Source organism: Callorhinus ursinus, unplaced genomic scaffold (assembly GCF_003265705.2).
Source record: "Callorhinus ursinus isolate GAN/ISIS: 27379988/994484 unplaced genomic scaffold, GSC_fseal_2.0 scaffold39, whole genome shotgun sequence".
NCBI lineage: Eukaryota > Metazoa > Chordata > Mammalia > Carnivora > Otariidae > Callorhinus > Callorhinus ursinus.
The window spans coordinates 19841039-19866184 of record NW_027397101.1 but is presented as its reverse complement, the minus strand read 5'-3'; the positions used below and the strand labels follow the sequence as shown (position 1 = coordinate 19866184).

Below are 25146 nucleotides of genomic sequence, written 5' to 3'. Positions count from 1 at the left end.
GGATGGCAGGTTGACTATGTCCTGACTCCCTTCATTCCAATACAGCTATTTCTCCTGCATCAAGTATTATGGATGCAGTTAACAATGGTGAAGGTGGTGATCAATATGTGTGCAGGACTTTCCCTGCCTGAGCCAGGTAAGAACCTAGAAACAAAGTCAGAGACCTTAAGATCAAAGATTAGAATATATGGATACAGAAGGAGAACTGAATCCATGAGATTTATGCACCCCACCTCTCATTACAATAACACTACCAAGAGAAGGGCAACTAGGTCCACATAAGTAGGTTTGGGCTCCCTGCCCCTGAGATGCTTAGGAGAAGATGAAAAAGAGAACTTTCTTCTCTATACTCTTAAGGTAGGAGACCTCAAGTTGGCTGAGAAACAGAAAGGCTTCTTCCTGATGTTGCTATCTCAGTAGAGGATGATAAAGTTCTTCTACTGGCTCAAAGAACAGAGACCACCAAGCTTTCCATTACTCATGAGACAGTCCCACTTAAAATACATCAACAGCTGAACCTGAGCCTAAGTGAACAGACTATCAAATCAAAAAACAATTTTACATGAGGGTGTCTGACAGTCAGGGGGGGAGAACAAGTAGAACATTCTGAACTGGCCTTTAGTGAAACAGAGCTGCTGGAGGAGGCTAACAACAAATTGGACAGGAAAAACAGTTATTAAAGAGGTTCAAAGGACAACACAAAGATGGCTCTCAGCACTGAAAAACATGATTTAGATGAATATAGTCAGTAAATAAATGAACAAAGGAATCACCACTGAAATTCAAATCACAAGCCAGATGAATGGGAGAAATATTTTCAAAAACTGAGCTACAATACAAAAAGATGAGAGTATACTGAGGCAAACTGAGAAACAAGAGAGTTCCAGAAGGAGAAAAAAGAAGAGGTGGAGTGGAGGCCATTGTTATACGTAATTAAATAAGTCATAGAAGAAAATATTCCTGACCTGAAGATGAATCTGTGTCTGCATGGTAAAAAGTATCACATAATTATATGTTTAAAGTACAAATCAAAGCAATGCAGTGTGTGGTTTATAACATGTAAAAGTAAAATGTAAGACAACAATAGCACAAAAGAAAAAGGAGATAAATGGAAATATGCTGTTAAGGATACTTAATTGTATATGAAGTGGTATACACATTAATTCATAGTAGACTATGATTAGTTAGGGATGACTATTTTGATCCCTAAAGCAACATTACAAAATAAAACAAAGAGGTGTAGCTAAAATCCAATTAAGCATATAAAAGGAAACACTAAACAATATATTTTTTTAAAGATTTTATTTATTTATTTGATGGAGAGATAGAGAGCACAAGTAGGCAGAGAAGCAGGCAGAGGGAGAGGGAGAAGCAGACTCCCTGCTGAGCAGGGAGCCCGATGTGGGGCTTGATTCCAGGACCTGGGATCATGACCTGAGCCAAAGGCAGCTGCTTAACCAACTGAGCCACCCAGGCACCCCGAACACTAAACAATATTCAACTAATCCAAAAGAAATCAGCAAAGGAAGAAAAGTAAGCCCAAAACAGGACAAATAAAACAGATAGCAAGACAGTGGACTTCAACCAAATCTTGTCAATAATTACATTAAATGTAAATGGACTAAACACTAATTTTAAAAAGTTAAAGTGATTATCAGAGTTAAAAGAAGGCAAGAACAACTATATGCTGTCTACAAGAAATGCACTTTATTTTTTTTAATCTTATTTTATTTTTTATTTTTTTGTTATGTTATATTAATCACCATGCATTACATCATTAGTTTTTGATGTAGTGTTCCATGATTCATTGTTTGCATATAACACCCAGTGCTCCATTCAGTACGTGCCCTCTTTAATACCCATCACCAGGCTAACCCATCCCCCTACCCACTCCCCTCTAGAACCATCAGTTTGTTTCTCAGAGTCCATAGTCTCTCATGGTTCATCTCCCCCTCCGATTTCCCCCCCTTCTTTTTTCCCTTCCTGCTATCTTCTTCTTTTTTTTTTTTCTAACCAATGATGGAAAATAAGGAAGCTAAGAGAAAGAGAGATAAACAACTACTGGATCACGAGGGCAGAATTCGAGAGATAAATGATACCATAAGATGAAACAACATTAGAATAATTGGGATCCCAGAAGAAGAAGAAAGAGAGAGAGGGGCAGAAGGTATATTGGAGCAAATTATAGCAGAGCACTTCCCTAATTTGGGGAAGGAAACAGGCATCAAAATCCTGGAGGCACAGAGAACCCCCTTCAAAATCAATAAAAATAGGTCAACACCCCATCATCTAAGAGTAAAACTTATGAGTTTCAGAGACAAAGAGAAAATCCTGAAAGCGGCTTGGGAGAAGAGATCTGTAACCTACAATGGTAGAAACACTAGATTGGCAACAGACCTATCCACAGAGACCTGGCAGACCAGAAAGGACTGGCATAATATATTCAGAGCACCAAATGAGAAAAATATGCAGCCAAGAATACTATACCCAGCTAGGCTGTCATTGAAAATAGAAGGAGAGACAAAAAGCTTCCAGGACAAAAAAAAAACCAAAGGAATTTGCAAACACGAAACCAGCCCTACAAGAAATATTGAAAGGGGTCCTCTAAGCAAAGAGAGAGCCTAAAAGCAGCATAGACCAGAAAGGAACACAGACAATATACAGTAACAATCACCTTACAGGCAATACAATGGCACTAAGTTCATATCTTTCAATAGCTACCCTGAATGTAAATGGGCTAAATGCCCCAATCAAAAGACCCAGGCTATCAGATTGGATAAAAAAACAAGACCCATCGATATGCTGTCTGCAAGAGACTCATTTTAGACCCAAAGACACCCCCACATTGAAAGTGAGGGAGTGGACAACCATTTATCATGCTAATGGACACCAAAAGAAAGCTGGGGTGGCAATCCTTATATCAGACAAATTACATTTTAAACCAAAGACTGTAATAAGAGATGAGGAAGGACACTATATCCTACTTAAAGGGTCTATCCAACAAGAAGATCGAACAATTGTAAATATCTATGCCCCTAACATGGGAGCAGCCAATTATATAAGCCAATTAATAACAAAAGCAAAGAAACACATTGACAACAATACAATAATAGTGGGGGACTTTAACACCCCCCTCAATGAAATGGACAGATGATCTAAGCAAAAGATCAACAAGGAAATAAAGACTTTAAATGACACACTGGACCAAATGTACTTCACAGATATATTCAGAACATTCCATCCCAAAGCAACAGAATACACATTCTTCTCAAGAAATGCACTTTAAATATGAAGGCACAGATAAGTTAAAAGGATGAAAAAAGATATACTATGTAATTACTATTTCTGTGTTTTTTAAAAAGCTAAAGATAGGCTAAATGGGTGATGGGCATTAAGGAGGGTACTTGTGATGAACACTGGGTGTTATATGTAAGTGATGAATCACTAAATTCTATACCTGAAACCAATTTTATCATATATGTTAACTAACCAGAATTTAAATAAAAGCTTGAAAGAAATAAATTTTTCAATTAATAAAAAAATATGAAGCCACAGATCAGTTAAAAGAATGACAAAAGATATACTATACAATTATTATTTATGTATTTTTCAAAAGCTGGAGTGGCTATATGAATATCAGACAAATTAGACTTCAAAACAAAGGGCATTGCCAGTGATAAAGAGGAACATATAAAAGAGCCAATTCATTGAGAAACATGAAAATACTAAATTTGCATTCACAAAATAACAAAGCTTTAAAACACATGAAGTAAAATCTGACAGAGTTATAGATTTTCATACTCCTGGTAGAAGAGGTATATCCCCAAAATCAGTAAATATAGAGTATAGATTCTCAAAATGTGATCTGGCTACCACTAAGGGTCCCCGAGACCCTTTCAGGGAGGCTGTAAACTCAAAACTGATTTCATAATAATACCAAAAGGTTATGTGCCTTTTTCACTTTCATTCTATACTGGAATAAAGTATAAGAGAGTATCTTCACAATCAGGCAAAAGTTCCTTAGATGGGATATAGAAAGTATTAACCTCACAAGAAAAAAAACATAAATTCTACTTGACCAAAATTAAAGAAAAAACTTCTGCTTATCCAATGACACTAATAGCAGAATGTAAAGGCAAGTCACAGACTAGAAGAAAATACTTATAGTAAATATATCTAATAAAGTACTTCTATGTATTTTATATAAAGAACTCCTACAAATAACAAAGGATAGTCAAATTTTTAAATGGGCAAAAGACCTAAAAAGATACTTCACAAAAACAGATATACAGATGGCTAATAAGCATATGAAAGGTGATTAACATCATTAGTCATCAGGCAAATGTAAACCCTAATGGAATAACCATCTCACTAGAATGACTGAAGTGAAAAAACTGTTGACATCAGATGTTAGTGAGAATATGGAGCTACCTAACTCTCACAGACCACTAGTGAGAGTAAAAAATAGAACAAACATCTCGGAAAACTAATTGTCAAACATGTACCAATTCATGACATCATGCATGAATCCCAAAAGCATTATGGCAAGCAAGAAAAAAAAAAAAAAGCCAAACGCAAAAAACACAAAATTTGGATTCTCCTCTTCGAGGTTTTTATATCTATGGGAGATTTCATGGCTACTGTGCATCGTAAGTACTTAATGAATCCACCACTGTCAATTCTTATTTAAAATACTAGCAAACTTTGAATTCTTACTTCTAGGAAGTTCTAATATTCTTTTCTTGTACTCCAAGGGGTCATCTTGCACAAACTCTAGTTATCTGTCTGCCACTTAGGAGATCAGCAATTAAAGGCCTTTGCATCAGGATTTTCTGCTACCTGCAGCTGAAGAATCTGAAGTGATAAAGCTTGATGTTGAAGAAGGGGCCAGAACATGAAGGTGACTATATCTCATGCTAAGGAAATAAGATTTTATCCTGTCAACAATAAGTAGCTTCCAAAGTTTTCAAAAAAGCGAGAGGGGCGCCTGGGTGGCTCAGTAGTTGAGCATGTGCCTTCGGCTTAGGTCATGATCCCTGGATCCTGGGATCGAGCCCTGCATCGGGCTCCCCGCTTGGTGGGAAGCCTGCTTCTCCCTCGCCCACTCCCCCTGCTTGTGTTCCCTCTCTCACTGTCTCTCTCTCTCTCTCTCTCTCTCTCTGTCAAATAAATAAATAAATAATCTTAAAAAAGAAGGGAGAGAAGTATCTAGCAGCATTGTGCTGCTCAGACTAAAGGCAGAAAGATCAGTTTGAAGTCTGGGAGGGATTGTTGCCTGAATTAAGACAGTGACAGTGGAGTACAGATAAGACAATGGAATTAAAAGCAAGCAGAATCCAAAGACATCCGGGTGAAAACACGGACAGGTGTTGGTGGTGGGTCCGATGTGGAAAGTAAGGGCATGAGAGGCATTATAAACGATACCTGGATTCCTGGCTCAGACAACTGGGATTGTGGTAGGACCCCTGCCAAGGAGAAAGTCCAGGAAGTGGAGGGGTAGTGATGAATCCAGCTCTGGGCTTCCCAAACTTAGGTGTCCAGGACATTTCCAGGGGGCAGCTGGTGCTCCACAGTGAAGTTGCGGTTGTAGAGTGGGCCTCTCGGTCATCTTCTCCAGACTGAGGCTTTTGTCTTACCAGCCTCAGTCACTTCAATTCCTTAGCACACAGTGGTGCCTGAAAAGAGTCCCATCCTTCTTCCCTAGCATCACTCCTGGTCCCTCCCCTCCTCACTAGACTTGCGGAAAGCTGAAATGGATGCCATCGTCCTCTCCCTCCTCTTGTTTGTTCGGTCTTAGCTTTGGTGTTACCTCCCACTTCCAGGGAGAGGCTCCTATTGGAGCATTCAAAAGTGCATGCCTGGTGACCAACTTCCTATTCTCTTCATCAAGAGCACAGATCCACAACCATTTGACATTTACTGAGCTTTATAATGTTCTAGACTTTGTGCCGCAGACCAGATACACAGAAATGCAAGGTCATGGCTCCTGCCTTCAATGAGCTCACAGCAAAAAAGACAGACATACACAACTGCAGTGATTAGATTGGCATGGGTATGGCTGAAATTCAGTGGGGTTTTGGAGGAAGGGAGAGTGGGAAAGGCTGCAGAAATAAGGGATGGTGTCAAGAGGTGGGAGCCTTTGGCCTTACATTGAAGAATGTATAAAAAATCAGCGAGATAGAGCAAGATGTGGCAGATTCTCTAAACAAAAGATCTCGGGCACCTGGGTGGCTCAGATGGTTAAGCATCTGCCTTCGGCTCGGGTCATGATCCCGGGGTCCTGGGATCGAGTCCCGCATCGGGCTTCCTGCTCCTTGGGAGCCTGCTTCTCCCTCTGCTTCTCTCTCCCTCTCTCCCTCTGTCTCTCATGAATAAATAAATAAAAAATCTTTAAAAAAAAAAAACAAAAGATCTCATAAAGACCTGAGGTATGAGAGAGCCTGGCATAACTGGAAAGTGGGAAGTTTCAGACAGCTTAGTGGGGCTGGAGTCTAATGCGCAAGGACAGGAATGTTTGCCACGGGTCTGCAGAGAGAGTAAGCGGTTTGTTTGTAGAGCAAGTGCTAAGCCTTGCACAGTGTTTAAAGCTTCACAGGCAATAGGAACAGCCTTTCTCTCCTGGGTTCTCTCCCATAGGAGAAGCTCTTTAACAATCTGGGAGAAGTCTCATTAATAGCCACAGTCTCCTCAGCATCATCATGTGGTGCGCCATAAAAGGACAATTTGCTGGCTAGGGAGGATATTTGCAGCTAGAGCAAAACAGGTTACACAGTCAACTTGTGGCATTCCTGGGAACTAGCAAGGTGGGGAACCAGCATTAGGGTTTAGATACGAGCACCAGCTTGGGCTGCAGACAGCCAGAGAAGCTACCTCAGAGCACTACTAGGGCTCAGGGTAGGATGATAGGCAGTCATCCCCAGACCCCAAGCCTTGGCTCTACTGCAGTTCCTGCCTAAAATAGGGCTAATTAACTCTAGTGGACATGGTAAGGTGGCCAGGGTCTCAGGGCAAACTGTCACGGCAAGAGCCACAGGACCACCAGGACTCAGAAGGGCAGAGCCACTCTGGGCCCAGGCAGCACTTACAATGGCCACAAGATGGGGGAAGAATACAGGACAAAGAGAGATGTAACACCAGCAAGGGAACACCAGGGATGGCCAAGGCTAGCTCCTCTTATACACATGCAAATGGCACAGCCTTGGTGCAGCAGCTCCCACAAAGATATCCTGTGAGCTTCTGGATTAGCTTATTTGTTGTGAGTGTTTTTATGACACCAGAGTGAATTTTATGCCTCTGTGATGGTAGGGCTAGGAAGAAATCCTGTTAATAGTCTAGTACTACTATCCATAAAAGCTACAATCTACCATAGAATCTAAGAGGCCACATAGTGCCAGAAACATTACTATTTTACCTACCTATCTGAAGCATTTAATTGTCATTGGTCTTATTGCCAAATAGTCCCTGTTCTCCCTGCTTCTAGGAACATGATGAATGAGAAGACTACCTGACCGCTTTGTGATTGGGTGAAGCCATATGCTAACCCTGGCTAATGAGTTGTGAGTGGAAGTGACCAACTCATTACTTGTGAGTCTGAGACCTTCAAGGCACCTTCTAATTTGTGCAAAGTTACCATATAGGCTGAAGGCAGCAATGGACACGGTATGCAAGATGCATGGCTAGCTGTGATTACAATGAACCCAAGCCCCTGAGCTGTGAGTCAGCTCTGACAAGCCTCCTTTGTGTTTCTGCTTCCATTGGATTAGAAAAGGCCACAGTCTCTAAGATTCATAAAAACTGCTATCACTCCAAGAAGACATTTCAGGATACACAACTGGCATCAACTAACACACATTTTTTAAACAAAGACATATGCTTCCAAATGAAATGATAACAAAGCACAACTTTAAGACATAATAAAAATGCCAGACTTGGCCCGGGAAAACTTTCAAAACTGAGAAAGTGAAACATATCTGTTATGTTACTTTTTCTGTCTACCGTCACTCACTGCATTTGGTCTTTTGGGGGAAGGTTGATATTTAGAGCATTTAGGAATTCGTATGGAGAGCAAATGCTTTGACAAGGTCCTAATTCAGCCCTGAGATATCCAGGATGAGAAAGAGAGAAGGATTTGTGAGCTTTACTACCAGGAATTAAAGAGGCATAAGAGACAGGGGCCTTCCCTAAACCTTCTCAGAAAAAATGTTTGGGAAACATAGACCAGGGTAACAGGTTACAGGTTCATGAGCAATGTTTTTGAAATGCTGAGTTCCACCCATATTTGCCAATTTTGTTCTTTCTTGTCTGTGATCCCACATAAAGAAAAAGAGTGAGGCTTTTGTACTTGTTGATGAATACAATTTCTAGGACTTCCCTGATTTTAATTACCTTGATCCATTCTGTCCACAAGCATTTTTAAGATGGCAATTCCTTAGTTTTGGGTTCAGAATACATGGTTGCTGTGGGACCTGGCTCTAAAGAGAACCCTTCTTGGGCTCTGGGCAGCTTGCATCCAACTTTGTTAGACATCAGGAAACGAGATGTTACTGTGAAAATGAGCACAAACAGATGGAAGCTTCTTCCTGGAAGATAAACAGCACCAGAACTGAGATGGGGAACGTGGACCCTGAGCCTCATCTAGCAGAAAAACCCAACAAGTTCCCAAAGTGAGATGATAAAAGCAAAGCTTGTGAAAGTGTCATTTGGGACTTCCCCGTACAAACAAACTTAACACCCAAATCTTAGATTCTGAATACGATTCTCCACTGAAAGGAATCAGGGTTCTTTGAAGAAATGGCTGGTTTTAGGTGTGGAGCTGAAAAAGTACAAGATGAAGTTGAAACATCTTGCTGGGGTGCCTGGGTGACTCAGATGGTTAAGCAACTGCCTTCAGCTCAGGTCATGATCCTGGAGTCCTGGGATCGACCCACATAGGGCTCCCTGCTCAGCAGGGAGTCTGCTTCTCCCTCTGACCCTCTTCCCTCTCATGCTCTCTATCTCTCATTCTCTCTCTTCTCAAATAAATAAATAAAATCTTAAAAAAAAAAAAGATCTGGGTCAGAAAGTAGAGACATGCAAAAAGAATATGGGGACATGTCAAATGGTAAGGAGCCAGCTTGAAGAGACTCAATCTGGGACAATTTCAGCCTCAAAATAAATAGTGATAGTGCAGATTATAACCCACAGAATACAGTAAGAATCCATGGGCCCATACTTATGTAAATACATAAATAAATATATGAGAAAGAAGAGAAGTCTCTTTGCTACAGTCCAGTGGCAACTAACAGGGAAGAAATTATGGGAACAAATGTGGAAGGAATGATGGAACTTGAAAATATTTACCATTTGGCAATAATTGTTTTAGGTCTTCTGCCTTTTGAGATGATATACTGAGAAAAACATATCATTACTTCTGTGGCAATACTTCCAAAAAGATATAACCTGAATCTAATCATGGGGAAACATCAGATAAACCAAAAGTGAAAGACATTCTACAAATCAGCTGGCCAGTAATCTTCAAACACGTCTAAGAAGACCAAGAAACCTGAAGGAAACTATAGAGACAATGACAACCAATGCATCATGCAAAACTAGATTGGTCCTAAACCAGAAAACTGATTTTTTCTTTTGCCAGAAGCACGTTAGTGTGACAACTGATGAAATGGAAATGTCTGTTGATTAGATGATAGCTATATGAATGTTAATTTCCTGGTTTGATAATAGTACTATGATTATGTAAAAGAATATTCTTGTTTTGAGATACACACATTGAAGGATTTAGGCATAAAGGGGCATTATATCTTCAATGTACCTTCAAATGATTCCAAAAGAGAGAAAGATAAATCAAATCAGTAAAATGTTAACAGACTGGCAATCTGGGTGAAGAATATACGGAAATTCTTCACACTATTTTTGCAAACTTTCCATATATCTGAAATTATTTCAAAATAAAAGTTTTTTTTTTAAAGGATAGAGAAATAGAAAGAATTGTCTATGAAGTTTCTATTGGGGGAAAATGTGTGGAATCCCACGTAGAATGGACTGCACTAAGGCTGGAGGCTGGGAGAGATTTCTTTTAGTATGAAGAAATATTTCTTCTAGTCTTACCAGATTTCCTCTAGTATTTCCAGTATGGGTCCAGAGCCACATTTCCTCTTTCCTAACAGTTTTTGGTCTTATTCCATAATGCATACAAGAAATACTTGTTCTCTCCTTCCACACAGTCACCCCCAAATTTAATGCCCTTCTTCAGAGGGCACCCCCAGAATCCTCTCTGAGCATCCCCTGAGGTTAGACCACCTAAAAGGCAATACCTGTCTCTAACTAAAGACTCTAATTAGTTTGCAGATTATGTCTCTCCAACTATAGTCTTCTCCCCACCTCCCAGCACCTAACTAAGGTTTTACAAGGTTTTGTTTAGGTCAATGCACGGTCTCATCTGCGTTCTAATCAGACTCTACTTGTGTTCATGTTTAGTCATAATCCATTGGGAAAATAATCCTAAATGGGGAGAAACCACTACTATAGTGAGAAGAACTCTGAATTTATAGTCTTAACCCTCTCCACCAACTAGCTATATAAGCCTGGATAAATCATCTCTATAGTTCTCACCATAAAATCAGGAATCTGAACTAAATCTTAATAGCCATCTCTTCCAATTCTTAAAAAGGTGTGGTTATTAAACAAAAGCGCCTTCTAACGTAGTTTGCGTACCTGTAAGAATGAACTATTTCCCCCTGAATTAAAAAGATGAGATCTTACACTCAATTCTCAGAAAGTTGACCTTGGTTTGAGTACATGGCATTGACATCGCTTTACCCAGGGGAAGGATTACAGCTAAGAGGCATCATTCCCACACCCAAGTTCTATTTTATAAACAGCCTCTACCAGCTATGCTATGTTGAGCTTAAACTATTTCTGGATGTGCTACAGTTAATCACCTCTTCCAGTGAAAAATTAAAGGAGAAAAAAAATTTTTTAAATTCCTGTAATCATTTCTAAATACCTTTAACTTTTCTTCTGGTTACCTGTCCCCCCTGCCCTTCATCTCTGAGATTTCTCTATAATCGCTGCAACAGCATGCACATGAGCTGTTCCCCTGTGTCTAGTATGCTCAGGTATCTATTTCCTCCAGGCCTGGCTCGGATTCAGCAGCTCCTAGTTGTCAAGGAGTTGGGAGAGAGAGACTAGCTGTGCCCGGTTTTGCCTGAAAGCACAACTCAGGCACACACAGTTTGGAATCATTCTCCAGGCTCTGCCTTCCCCCTTGAGCTGCTCATCGGTGCTAAAGTCTTTGCTACAGGCAGAAAGGACTTTTATTCTAAATCCCAAGCTTCTAGAACATTGTCTCTTCTCCTGGTGACTATTAAATACTACTCCATTTACTTATTCAGATTTTGTTCTGATCTGATTGTTCCTTTTTTTCAGAGGAAAAAAAAAATCCAAGTAAGAGAGAGAAAATTATGCTGAATTTCTCTTGTGGGCCGGACAAGGGAATACAATGGGAATCTTATATCCTGAAGGAATGCAAGGAATCCCAAAGATGGGCACAGGCCGCCTGAGCTGAGTGCTTTTTATAACAGAAGACACAAGAGCAATGAGAGAATGGACCGTGTCTACTTGGTGCAGGCAGGATAAATTAACCTTGACACCCAGGGGAATTCCTAAAGTCATGAAGTTTCTGTAAAAAAAGAGTAGGTGAAAAATACTTTAATTCCTCTTACATGTCAATTTTGTAAAATTATAAAACATGAAAAATATCAAATGTGCAAAAAGGAAAAAGATTAGTCTAATAAACACCTGTAATATTTTGCCATATTTGCTTTATATTTTCATATATACTTCCATATACATACATGTATATGTATGTATATATGTATAAATTACTGAAGTATTTTAAAGGAATTACAGACATTAGGAAATGTCACTTCTAAATACTTAAGCTTCTATGTTCCCCAAATAAGGACATTTTGTGATTTAATGGCAATAACATTATTGATCTTAAAATTAACAATAACTGCAAAATATCATGTAATACCCTATCTCCAACAAATTATTCCAGTGATATCAAATATGTATTTTATTTTATTTTTTAAAAAGATTTTATTTATTTATTTGACAGAGAGAGAGAGAGCACAAGCAGGCAGAGAGGCAGGCAGAGGGAGAGGGAGAAGCAGGCTCTCCACTGAGCAGGGAGCCCGACGTGGGGCTCGATCCCAGGACTCCGGGATCATGACCTGAGCCGAAGGCAGCCGCTTAACCGACTGAGCCACCCAGGTGCCCTCAAATATGTATTTTATAGTTGATTTCTTCAAAGTGGAATTTAATCAGACCAAGCCAATCATGTGACTGTAAACATCTTGCATTTATCTGTTTCTTCGTGGTGTCATTTAACCTTTTTCTCTCTCCCCTGTTTTTCTTTACAATGGAAGTTAAGTCTAAAGGCTTGAGTAGTTTTAGGTTCAAGATTTTTGGTAAGAAGTCTTCATAGGTGATGCTGTATAACTGCAACATATCAGGAGGCACAAGACGTCTGGTAGTGCTACGTAGAGCATTAAATTTCATCACCTAGTGAAGTACCCAGCAAAGTCAGTTTTTCTATAATGCTACATATATGTTCTTAAAAACTACTGGTTATGCAAAATTACACAGTAAAGTCCATGAAGCTTATGCGGAAAATAGGGATAGGGGTACAACATTCAAGAACTTCCTCAGGGAAACCTAACAACAAACAATGTTAGGAATTTATTAAAAACAGTAGCAGTTATACATTTGTGAAATCGGTAAGAAATACATAGATAGGGGCACCGGGGTGGTTCAGTCAGTTAAGCACCTGACTCTTGGTTTTGGCTCAGGTCATAATCTCAGGGTCATGAGATCAAGCCCCACATCAGGCTCTGTGCTGGGTATGGAGCTTGCTTGGGATTCTCTCTCTACCTCTCGCTCTGCGCCTCCCCTTCCCCCTCCCCCCCCAGGTTCATGTGCTCTCTTTCTCTAAATAAATAAATTTTAAAAAGAAATCCATAAATACTACAACATATGTGACATTTCATTTTGAAAAAAGACCTGAAACTTAGTTGTGGAAGTGGGCATCAGAAGGGTTGTACCTTGTGGGTTATTATGAAGTGAGGGAGGGAGAGTTATCAAAAATTAGACTGAAAGCTCCAACTCCACATGTGGATGGTGTGGCTTATCACTCATTTGTTGAAATGAGGTAGCTGGTAGATGTTTGAGATCTGCACTTGTGTGCATTTTATGTATTCCTAGGTAGCTTGGTTCAGCTGGGTGCAGTTTTCTGCATTCACCCAGTGTTTCCTGTGGCAAGAATCACACACAAATAACTGTGAGAGTGCATTATGCTCAAAGTGTTACCCAGTGTATCAATTGCATTGGAAAAAATTCACATCTTGAAACAAGCGTTATATCAGAATTGACAGTACTGGTACGTTGTGTCTTCTCTCTTTTTCCTCTCTTTTTCTTCATCCCTCTAGCTGGAGGCTTATCAATTTTGCTGATCTTGTCAGAGAAAGAGCTGTTGACTTCAACGAATTTTTCTATTCTTCTGTTCTCTAGTCCATTTGTTGTGTTTTATCATGATTATTTCCTTTTACTATTTACTTAGATTGAATTTGCCCTCTTTATTCTAGCTTTCTAAGGTGGAGGTTTAGGTCACCAATTGTAGATCATTTTTATTTCCTAATATAAGTTTTTTTTTTTTAAAGATTTTATTTATTTATTTGAGAGAGAGAATGAGATAGAGAGAGAGAGAGGAGCACGAGAGGGAAGAGGGTCAGAGGGAGAAGCAGACTCCCTGCCGAGCAGGGAGCCCGATGCGGGACTCAATCCTGGGACTCCAGGATCATGACCTGAGCCGAAGGCAGTCGCCTAACCAACTGAGCCACCCAGGCACCCCTTAATATAAGTTTTTAGAGTTATATATCTCTAAGTACTTCTTTAGAAGCACCTCACAAAATTTGATAAGTGTTTTCATTATCAATTGCATTAAAAATATTTTCTAAGATTTCCACATCTGCAAAGATGGAGTACCCATACTTTTCCCTATTCTTATATTAAGTACAGCTAAAGATCTCAGAAATTACATATAAAAGAAACAGAAGAAGACTCTGCAAGGTACAGGACAAAAGGCAGGTAGGCTAGGGACCTCAAACTAAGGACAGGTACCAGGGTGCTGTAAATGGAGGCATAGTGAGGGTGTCCACAGCTCCCACCTCACCCAGCAGTAATGGGGAGTGAATGTCACTGGAGGTCAACTAGGGAACCTGGATTTCAGTCCCCACCGGTCTGCAACAAACCATGCCTCCCTTCTCTAAACATAAAGAAATGATAAAGGAAGGAATCCTGGGGCATCAAGAAGGAAGAAAGAACACTGGAAAGAGCAAAGATATAAAGAAAGAAAACTTTACCTTTCCCTCTTGAGTTTTCTAAATTATGCTTGACAATTGAAGCAAAAGTTTTAATGCTCTCTGATTTGGTTCTCAGTATACATAGAGAAACTTTTTAAATTTAGTATTTACTTAAGACAATTATATTATAAATAGAAGAGAGCAAAGGGATATAAGGTAGGATAAAGTTCTTATACACCATTCGCCATTCTAACTGGTAGTGTTGACACCAGTAGACTATGTGTCATATAGATTCATAGATATATAGATAATAAAATACCTGAGGCAATCAATAAAAAGGCTATATCAAGTGATACACTCAAAAACACTGCAGATAATATGTAAAAATGATAAATAAAAATGGATTTCTAAAAATTACTAAAGTAACCCACAGAAAGGTAGGAAAAAGAAAACAGAAACTAAAAACAGAAAGGATAAACAAAAACTTAAAAATACAGACTTAAGGCCTAACATTTGCTAAGAATTTGTCTAAAAAAATTCAGTTAAAAGACAGAGATTGGTAGAGAGGCTTAAAAAAAATTGGGGAAATTTATAAGTTCTTTATATGCCATTAAGATAAGGAAAACCAAAGCACTTGGCATCCTTGTTCCTCTAATAGCTAACCCTTTTCATCGTCTGTTGCCTAAAGCACCACTGGGTGCTCTTCTAATTAATTCAAATATCATAACTCCTATGAGCTCAATGCTGCCATTTTACAATGTTCAAAATAAAGCAATGGGATGAAGCCTCTTTATGATAGTTCTAAAGAACATATATGAAGAGATAAATAAGATGATTGGACCCAAGCAAAATATGCTTATAAAAATACAAATTTTTTAAGAAATTGTCTTACATATTACTCATACATTATGTTATCGCTATTTATCTCTAGCTTTAGTAACAAAATATGCTGTGTAATATTTCAGTCTTTTGAAATATAATGCACCAGCATATGGTCTATTTTGATGGAAGTCCCTTACCTATGTGCACTGGAAAAACTGTGTATGCTACAGAGGTTATGGGTCATATTCTGGCAATGCTGGGTCAGCATGTGGTTCAAGTCCTTATCTGTCCTGAATTTGACTAAGTATTCTGTCAATTACTGAGAAAGGGGTGTTAAAATCACTAATGATGATTGCTGATTTTTCTATTTATCCCTTTATTACATCAGTTATTTCTTGTATTTTGAAATTACTGAATATGTACGCATTCATGATTGTTTTCTTGATGAATTAATCTTTTTTTAAAATATTTTATTTATTTATTTGAGAGACAGTATGAGCAGGGTGGGGGGGAGATGGTGCAAAGGGAGGAGGAGAGACAGACTCCCCACTGAGTGGGGAGCCTGACACAGGGCTTGACCCCAGGACCCAGGAATCATGACCTGAGCCGAAGGCAGACACTTAACCAACTGAGCCATCCAGACGCCCCTGAATTAATCTTTTTTATCATTATGAAGTGTCCCTCATTATCTCCAATAATCTCTTTGCTGATGTCTACTACCTTTGACATTAAAAAGCTATACTACCATTCTTATACTTCTGTTTGTATAGGACGTCTTTTTCCTATGCTTTTACCTTTATCTATAAGTGTCTTTATGTTAAATTGTGTCTTTTGAAATTAGTATATAGTTGACACTTGATTTTTTTATCTATTCTGACAATCTCTGACTTAATTAAGGTGGTTAGTACATGTACATTTAATGTAATTGTTGCTATAGACGGCTTTAAGTTTGTCATCTTGTTGCTACCTAAAACAATGCTTTTTGTTTCATTATTTTTCATTTCCTACCTCCTTTTGAATTGATTAATTTTAAATAATCTTTGAATTCTTCTATTAGCTTTTTAGCTATACCTTTTTAATGTGACTTTTATTTTTAGTGTTTACTCCAGATATTACAACAAAAATTCTTAATTTAGTCTACTAAATTTAGTCTACTTTGACTAAAACAGGTAACTCACCATTCACTCACTTTGCATGGCAGTGCAGGACTATAAAAATGACCATATAAGCTGAAACCATGCAAAGCAATCTTAGTAATCAATGAAAAAATTACAATTGTTCTGTGACCTTTAAAGAATTTATCATAATATTAAAAACTTATTGTTGGTTATAAGTGGATAGGGAAATGAAAAGAAATAGTAAAACTAACATTTATTTCGTACATTGCAATTTAAAACATCAGGAACATTAAAAATCAAAATGTTTTATTTGTTAGTAAAAAAAAAAACAACCTGTCAAGGGCAGCTTGAACAGTGTTTGCCTTCTCCTCATCATCATGTAATTTAGGATATAGAGAAAGCATAGTTCATATGCTGATGAACTGTCATACTCCTTTCTGTGTTAGGATCTACTTCCAATATTATATCCTTTATTCTTCCAATGCCATGAAATATTTCTGAGAGTTCCTTTAATGTGAAGTTCTTTGCCAGATATCCCCACTTCCTCTGGCGTATCTTCATCCTTTACGTCACACTTTCCTTAATTTAGATCCACAATTTCATCTTCCCTAAGTTCTTCCAGCTGCCTGTTTAGAATCTCTCAGAAAGCAGGGTCAACATTCCCACAGTCAACAATCCCTTCTATGGCTCCATTTGTGTTGGATTCAGATTTCAATTTTCATTTCTTTGTTGCCCTTTCATTTTTGTTGGTCAAATTCCTCTTGACTATCCATTTTTATAAAATGTTGGGTGGGTTTATCAGGGGGAGATGAGGAGGTAACACAACTACATGCTTTGCTGTCTGTGCAAACTGAAAACCAGGTGTGTATTGACCAGTCACTGCAGACTTCAATATAAATGGCATGATTGGTTACTGATCATGACGTGCATGTTATTCACATAGTTATTTGTCTGTTGCCTGGACTGAGTCATAAATTATTTTGCAATTCCTTAGGACGCTATGGTAATTTTTTAATATTTTTGTGGGACTCATGTTATTTAACTAAATTTTAGTAACTGAAATGTATGCATATTGGAGCCAGGCAAGGGAAGACTGCCTGTACTGTACTACTTCATGTAAGAATAACAATATGGACCTTCTCATTCAGCCCCTTAATCCACTTGGCTATCCCAGAGACTGGCTTACCTTTGAGATCTGCACAGAAAGAGCCTCCAGTCCCTTTTAGTGTTACCCAGCCCTAGGCTTAGAAAGCTTCTTTTTTAAAGAATCCCCACCACTGCCATTTAGACCACCAATTTCACAGTAATTTCATGGTCTCCTTAGCAATAGACAAATTTCTAAGTAGGCTCAAAGCTGAAGTATTTAACATTAATCAATTTAGGTTTAAAATTCTGTTTTTTTAAAAAAAGTAGTAAATGTACATTGAACATCCGTTTGTGTGGCCATTCATCTCTTGGAGATCTTAAAGAGTTATATACTTGGTTGTCCCCAGGTCAGAGGGAACCAGATCCACAGACCTCAAAAATGACGAAGGATAGAAAATGGGAAATTGATTCTGTAAGTATTCAGATAATAGAGCACTTTGCTCAATCAGGTACTCAGAGAAGGTCTCTTCCAAGATAAGAGACATGAACTGAGCCTAAAGAATAGTCAGGCTTTGGAAGAAAAACACAGAGACAAGTGCTTAAATAAGGAACATAAACAAAATGCCTACTCGTGGAGGCAGCACGGCACAGTTACAGCAAAGACCTGGTAACTTGGAAAAACAGATTTCTAAGGGCTCAACTGAAAGCTCCCCAGGTGTTTCCACTGACAAGCCAGATTTGGGCAGCTATAGTAAAAAACATGTTTAACACATGTTCACTGTTTGAATAACTGTGAAACAGCATTTGGATGTTTCCATATAATTATTTGATTCCTCTAAAGCAGATTTATTCCAAAGACTGTAAGGTCTATCATTAATACAACACCAACTTTAGACCGAATTGATTCAATGACATGCATCATTTCTCTGTTTACTGAAGAGTAAATCCAGGGACACCACCATGCTTATGAAAAAGTTTTACAGGAACACACAGCTTTGGAGTGTTGTTTTCTGGGGGCAGCTTTTGTTTCCTTTTTTGTTGCTGTTAGCTCCCACCACCCTGGCATCCCCATTGTCTGGCTCAACAGGCTTCTTCAGGTGAACAAGAATCTCTTGCTTATAAGGCTGCCTGCAGCATTCGGCCCTTTCTGTTTCTTGGGGCACTTTTTCCTTGGGCTTGCCCTTCTTCCCCGTGAAGGACAAAGCTCAGAGACTGAAGAGAAAATGGAATCCAGGAAGTCCCCCTTCTGTCAGCTTGGGCCAGCACACTCCAGGTGAGAGGGACCGTGTGAGACCTCGAGCTGGCCAAGTCAGAGACCAGGTTAGGCCCCAGCAGGCCCTCTGCCTCGACTCATTCTTTTCTCCCTCCAGTTCCAGGGGCAAGAGGCTGGGGCAAGACAGGTTCTAAACTTCCCGGGTCACCCAACTACCTACTAATCTCCTTCCATGAGATGCAAGTGTCACAGTGTGTTATAGGAGCTTAAATGCTAGAGACTTGCAAATCTTACAGAAATCATCAGCCCCATAATTAAATCATTCAAATCTAATTACTTTTAAAGCAATTTAGCAGAGTGGGGTAATTGTGAACTGCTGAAAAACAGCTGTGGATGGAAACAATTCTGCCCTAGCACAGGCTAAAATAACTGCAGCATGATAAAATGTTCTCATGGTTTGGGAATCACAAAACTTGTCAACTAATTTATAATTATCCCAGAAACAAGAGCGGGCTTTTTGCTAACAGGTCCCATTGAGGGATTTTCCACAGCCCATCCATAGGGGTAAGTTGTGTCCGAGTTCCTCATGAAAGACAAAGATGTTCATCACAAAAAGATACCTCTCCCAAGCTCTCCATTTGAGGACCATCCTCACAGAGATTGGGTTCAAGAGTGTAAATTACTTCTACCATCTGTCTGTTCTTGAATACACTTAGGGCTTGCCTGAATTTGTGGTTTGCTTGTTTGAAGCCTAACCTGCCCTCACAGGTGTTTTGATGGGGTGATGACAATGATGACGATGATGATAATGATGCTGATAACAAGCTTATAATACAGCAAAGTAAACAAAAACCAAATAAAGACACACTGCTAACCTGCTTAATCTGTACTGAACTTCATATAGATAGGCGGGGTCCCCATACATGCATTCTGCCACAGCTCCCTTTGGCACCCCCATTCCCAGAGCCTGAAAATCACATGAACTATGGTATAAAAGTGTTGAAGTAGAGGTGAGTGGTGCTTTGGTCCCCTGTCAGAGCCATGGGAAGCTGGGCTGTCTTCAAAGAGCATCTGGAGACACATGTCAAAAAAGTCTTTGTCTCCTGCCCACTGAAGGCACCTGTCAATCATGAATCAGTCTTTTTGATAAGCAATTATTCTCAATCCTACACCTTTAAAATGTAAGAGACTGTGCTAGTGGTAAACTTTCTCAGCTTTTACAGAAATACTTTTTAGAAGTGAGATATAGCAGGGACTGGACTTGGGTCCCTTCAACCCTGATTGTGAAACCCAGCATTCCTTGATAGCAGAAACCCTATGCCTCTGGAGCAGCCTATCTTGCAGGAATGCAGAAGCAGACTGCTTACCAAAGGAGGAACTTGACTACAAAGACACTAAGACCTGACCAAACCAGTCTGTGCCAAGGGGTACCCCAGCACTGACCTTTCCCCCTATTATAATACTAAAAATCATGCCCTGGATGGAGATTTAACATGCTAAGGAGACATGCCATGCATGACAGCTTGTGCTATCTACTGCATCTGCACACAACACTTTCTGTGTCTCTTCCTGCCCCTGCATCCTTAGAAGTCACTCCTTTCCTGCCTTAGCCTCTTTTAAAACTTTCCCAGGCCTTTGTTTGGGGAGTCAGCCTGAAGGACCCTTTCCTTTGTGCTATCTCCCTTGCTCAGGAGCATAAGCCCCAGTAAAAGTCTTGCCTGGAATTCCTGTTTGGCCCCACTTAATTTCTTTGCTTGGAGAGCCCAAGGACCCGAGTTGGTAACCAAATCTGCATGTGGAGTCAGGCTTCAGGGGCAAAGAGAGAACCAAAGCATGTCCTCATCTATTCACTCACTGATTCATTCAAGGTTTTGTTTGTTTGTTTAAAGGTTTTATTTATTTGAGAGAGAGAAAATGCAAGTGGTGGGAGGGGCAGAGGCAGAGAATCTCATGCAGACTCGGTGCTGAGCACAGAGACTGACTGACGCAGGGCTCGATCTCATGACCTTGAGATCACAACCTGAGCGGAAACCGAGTCATTCGCTTAACTGACTGTGCCCCAGGTGGCCCTCACCAAGATTTGTTAGTCAACCAACAGTCGAGGTTCTCAGTTAAGTTCTAGAGGCACAAAAATAATGTTTGCTTCTTTCTCCCAAATAGTTCACAATCTGGCAAGAGAGAGACACACACAAACAGTGCATTATAGGACACCATAGCAAGAACTGCAGGGAAAAGCCTCTAAGCTCCACCTCTCCCAACTCACACACTCACAAGATTAGTCAGTATGAACCCCATCGTGTCTAGACATAATGGCTGGGGGGCAGTACACCTTATAAATGATTTGTTCAGTTTTGTGTTTTTCTACATTTCTACATTTTTCTACATTTCTTGTGCTCCCTAAATGAGGAACCTAACTGCAGCTTCCCTTGGACAGCCAGTAAAATGAGTGGAAATCCAAGTCTCCTGAAGTTCTTCTCTTTCCAGGTTGGTCACATGAGGTGCCACTGAGGTGCTCCCACCACCACTGGGGTCACTCTTTGCTTGCCCGATGGGGACTTTCCTTTGGTAGCTGCTACTGATTCTGTTTTCCTTTTGTGGAATGGATAGGATAAGTTTCATTTCACACCAATATTTGTGTCTCCTTGTTAGGCTCTGGGACAGGAACATGTCCTGCTAGTATTTTTAGTCTCCTGTCTTGAGAAATTTAGGTCCAAGATTCCTGGAGTCTGTTTGGAAGGCATCGGAATGGTACCGCCTCCTTTTACACTAAACATTCCCCTCTGGCTTTGTGCTAGGCTATACTGCTGTGTTCTCAGCAGGGTATCTCTGCATATCCGGGCACTCATCCCAGAGGCAGGTGATGGGGAGCAGAATTTGTTACCCCAAAATATGTCATTTTGGCTTGAGCATTATTTTGAGCTAAAGGCAATCAAAACCTAGCAGATTCAGGAAAATTCTTTACTTCCCACTCAACTCCTCAATTTACATTGGAAAAGGGGCCTTCACCAGGAGGAGAGCTATTGCCAGAGATAATCTTGCATAACAGGGCAACTTCTGTTTTCCAAACATGTCCTCTCAAAAGGTCTTCCTCCCTTTTGTATTCCCAGACCACTACTGCTGTCATAGTTTGAAGGGGCTCCTAGGCTACGAAATTTGTTTTTCTCCTATTAATCTGTCTTGTATCAGTTTCATTATTAAACCAGCCAAAGAACCTAGAAGGGAAGAAGGGAAATTTTTTTCCACCCTCACACAGGCATTAATTTTGGTCTCCTTACATTAACAGTCTTAATCCAGGTTTTGAAGGGCCTGATTACACGTCTACCAATCAGCCTGTCATGCAAGTATCTCCATTTTTTTTAAACCTTCTCTTTCTCATCATGGAAAAAAATATTCCTTCACATCCTAGAGTTCTCATAGTAGGAATTTAGATTAGCTACTTTCCCCTGCAGTTACAAGAACAAGCAGCTGTTTGCAGATTTTCCATCCTTCTGGGTCCAAAGCAGCTTGAGGAGAAAGCTGAATCCACATCATTCCCTATATTTGTGACATTTTTAATTCCAACAAACTGAATAGAAACTCCTAGTATCCCTTGCAACTTTTCAGAGTGAAGAAAAACTTTTTTACTTGTTCTCTGTTTTTATACCAGAACTCCTTAAAACATTTTAAACTCTACAAGGGACAAGGGGAAGGGAAGAAAACTGAGTTATTTATTTAGCACACATGCGAATAGACCCTCACAACACGCTGGGTAACTCGATTACATTTCATCTTCTTATCCAAAACATGTTAGATCTGCAATGCCAGGAAGTTGAAAATGCTCTTAATACGAGAGAGGAGTGAATTGGTTTTCCCTCTGTGATAAATTGTGGCGTGGCCTTTGGGGAATGAGGCATTCCCCCCCCGCCCCCCGCCAACCTCATCCCAGTGCAAAGGGGCATATTTTAGTCTTTTCAGAATTCTAATAGTAACTCTTACAAAATCTTACCAGTATTCTTACAATCATCAGGAAGTGCTTAAGAACCAACAAGATCAAAACCAAAATCTTCGGGTCTTTAATCAATGGACAACTCATAAACATCTACTGTGCCTCGGATACATTACTAAAGCCTGAAAGGTTACAGGATGTAAACAAAACTTGATGCTCAAGCAGTCTCATATGGGAGACATATATTCACATTACTGTCAAGAGAAAGGGCCTCACGGAGAGTCCCTTGCACATAGAAAGCTCCTCACAAATACTGGCTTTGGTTATTAGCTTCTGCGTTGTAAGAGTCATGTGAGGTTTTAAAAAATTGCTATGGCAGCATGGAGAGGATGTGTCAGGAAGGAGATGTATGAGGTCTTACAGAAGAGGTGCTTTGAGCCAAGCACTGGAGAATCAGTATGGAGTTTTCAAGGAAAAAGGAAAGAGCACTGAAGGCAAAAGGAACAGCACAGAGAAAATCAAAGGCTCGGATATACACCTTAATCTTACTAAAGGAACTCCAAGTGTGGCCAGTATCAAGAGAACACAGGGTCGAAATGATGGCATGGGAGCACATGGAAAGGTACAGGTAAATTGGGCCCAGATTAGGAAGGACTTAAAGCTCAGGGCTTGTTCTGTAGATAACCAGATAATGGGGGCAACATTTTTAGGGGGAAAGTGACGAGACCGAACTTATAATTTGGAAAAATCTCTGTGGGGTAAAAAAATAAAAGGGTATATGACTGGCGAGAAGCCGGGATGCAAATGGGAGGCTCTTGTGGGAATGGGGGAGATCTGAGCAGGAGGGGTCTAAAACAGGCAGTAAGCAGCAGAGAAGGAGAGAGATTGGGAAGCATATAAAAGACAAGCTTTTTCTTCTGCTATTTTCTTTTGCTATTATTCTTTCCAAGTTATTGAGTATAGTTTTTAATGGAGTTCATTTCCATAAACTGCAAGCTCTTTGGGGGGGGAGGAAAGAGAGAGAGAGACTGGATTTTGCCCTTTCTTCCTACTACTGTGTTATGGGTGCCTGAGGAGGCCTACCCTGTTGGACTTTGCAGGCGCCACTTGGTTGCAGCTCCTGGAGTTACAGGCACAGGACCCAAAAGTATTATAATCAGCCCTGACCAATGCTTTCTGCCAACTTGTCTTGAAATCATGACAAATGCCACACTGAGATTTCACTTTTGGAAGGGATAGAAAATGCTCTTTCTTGGGTTATAGGGATGAACGTTTACAAAGTGGCTTGCCTCAGCTAACAAAATGAAATGCTGCATTCCAGGTAAAAGAGTAGAAAAGAGAGTAGGGGCGTGGGAAACAGAGGCTACTAAGGGTAAGACCTCTGGTTACCAGATTTTCCAAACCTGACCAACAGACTGCTGTCAATTATAGAACAACGAAGGAAACCCCCACGCCATGGTCCTGTTATCTGAAATCAGAGCTCCTCCCTGCTAACAGCTGCATAAACTACAGCTCTTAGGTGCTAGGCTTGGTGTTAAGGGTCTAAGAGTCGAAGACAAATGACTGCCTTGATCTTGATTTAATCTGCATCCTCAGAAAAAGAGAAAAATGAGACCCTGGATTTGACCAATCTCTCTCTCTCTCTCTCTCTCTCTCTCTCTCTCATATACACCCTTTATATAATCAATCCATCATCAGTCCCAGAAACTCCATCTTTAAAATCTTCCAAATGTTCCCTAATTTGCCCACTGCCTGCTACCTCTGTCACTGCCACCATGGTCCTGCCACCGATCCTCTGTCCTGGACTCTGCAATAACCTCCTGGCTGGCTTCTCTGCTCCCGTGGTTTCTCGTCACACTGACAAGAAACTTGCAGCCTTCCCAAGCCCTTCTTGTCCCTCCCCTGCTGCTTTCCTGACCTGTGACCTATCTCCCACCACCTGCTCTCCACAACCCTGCTCCAGCCCCTTTGGCCTCTTTTCAATCCCTTATACACACCAGGCTCTCTCCTGCACTGGGCCCCCGCACTTGCTGAATCCTCTGTCTAGAATGTTCTCTCCATGGCATTTACCTAAACAGCACCTTCCCCCTCTCTCTAGCCCTTTATCAAGCTTTATGGACTTTTATCCCTGAGATTTTTTTTTTTCCCTGATATTTTGTTATGCATTTGTTTATTTGTTTATCTCCCTCCCTGGAATATAAACTCCATGAGGTCAAGGATTTAATCTGTTTTATTTACTGCTATATCCCTGTGACTGGAATAATGTCAGGCACATGGTAGTTTCTCAAATACTTAAACTTATGAAAAACTGGCTGACTGAATGAATGATACACTATTCTCATTTCCCAACCCAGACTCAACCCACCCCTGCCCCAGTCCTGAAATAACATTTACCTTTACTCTTGCAGCTTATCAAAACCACTGTAGGCCAACGTGGCCTAAGTGATTTTCCACAAAGTGAGGGACTGGAGCAGTCTTTGGATCTGGTGAATGGTTAGTACATTTTCAAGACACCAGATTATGCTCTTCAGACCACTTCAGCTACTGTCAAGAACTCAACAGCTGCAGCAACTCTGCCCCAGGAGGGGGATTTAGAATGTGTATCATTTTAGCCATAAACTT

General features: G+C 40.1%; 1 long non-coding RNA gene across 1 annotated transcript; it reads left to right on the top strand.

Moving 5' to 3' along the window:
• Positions 1 to 25146, top strand: LOC112836234 (uncharacterized). The gene is made up of 4 exons (XR_003211434.2): positions 1 to 136; positions 4755 to 4900; positions 17794 to 17858; positions 24933 to 25146. It is a non-coding gene; the product is annotated as an uncharacterized lncRNA (long non-coding RNA).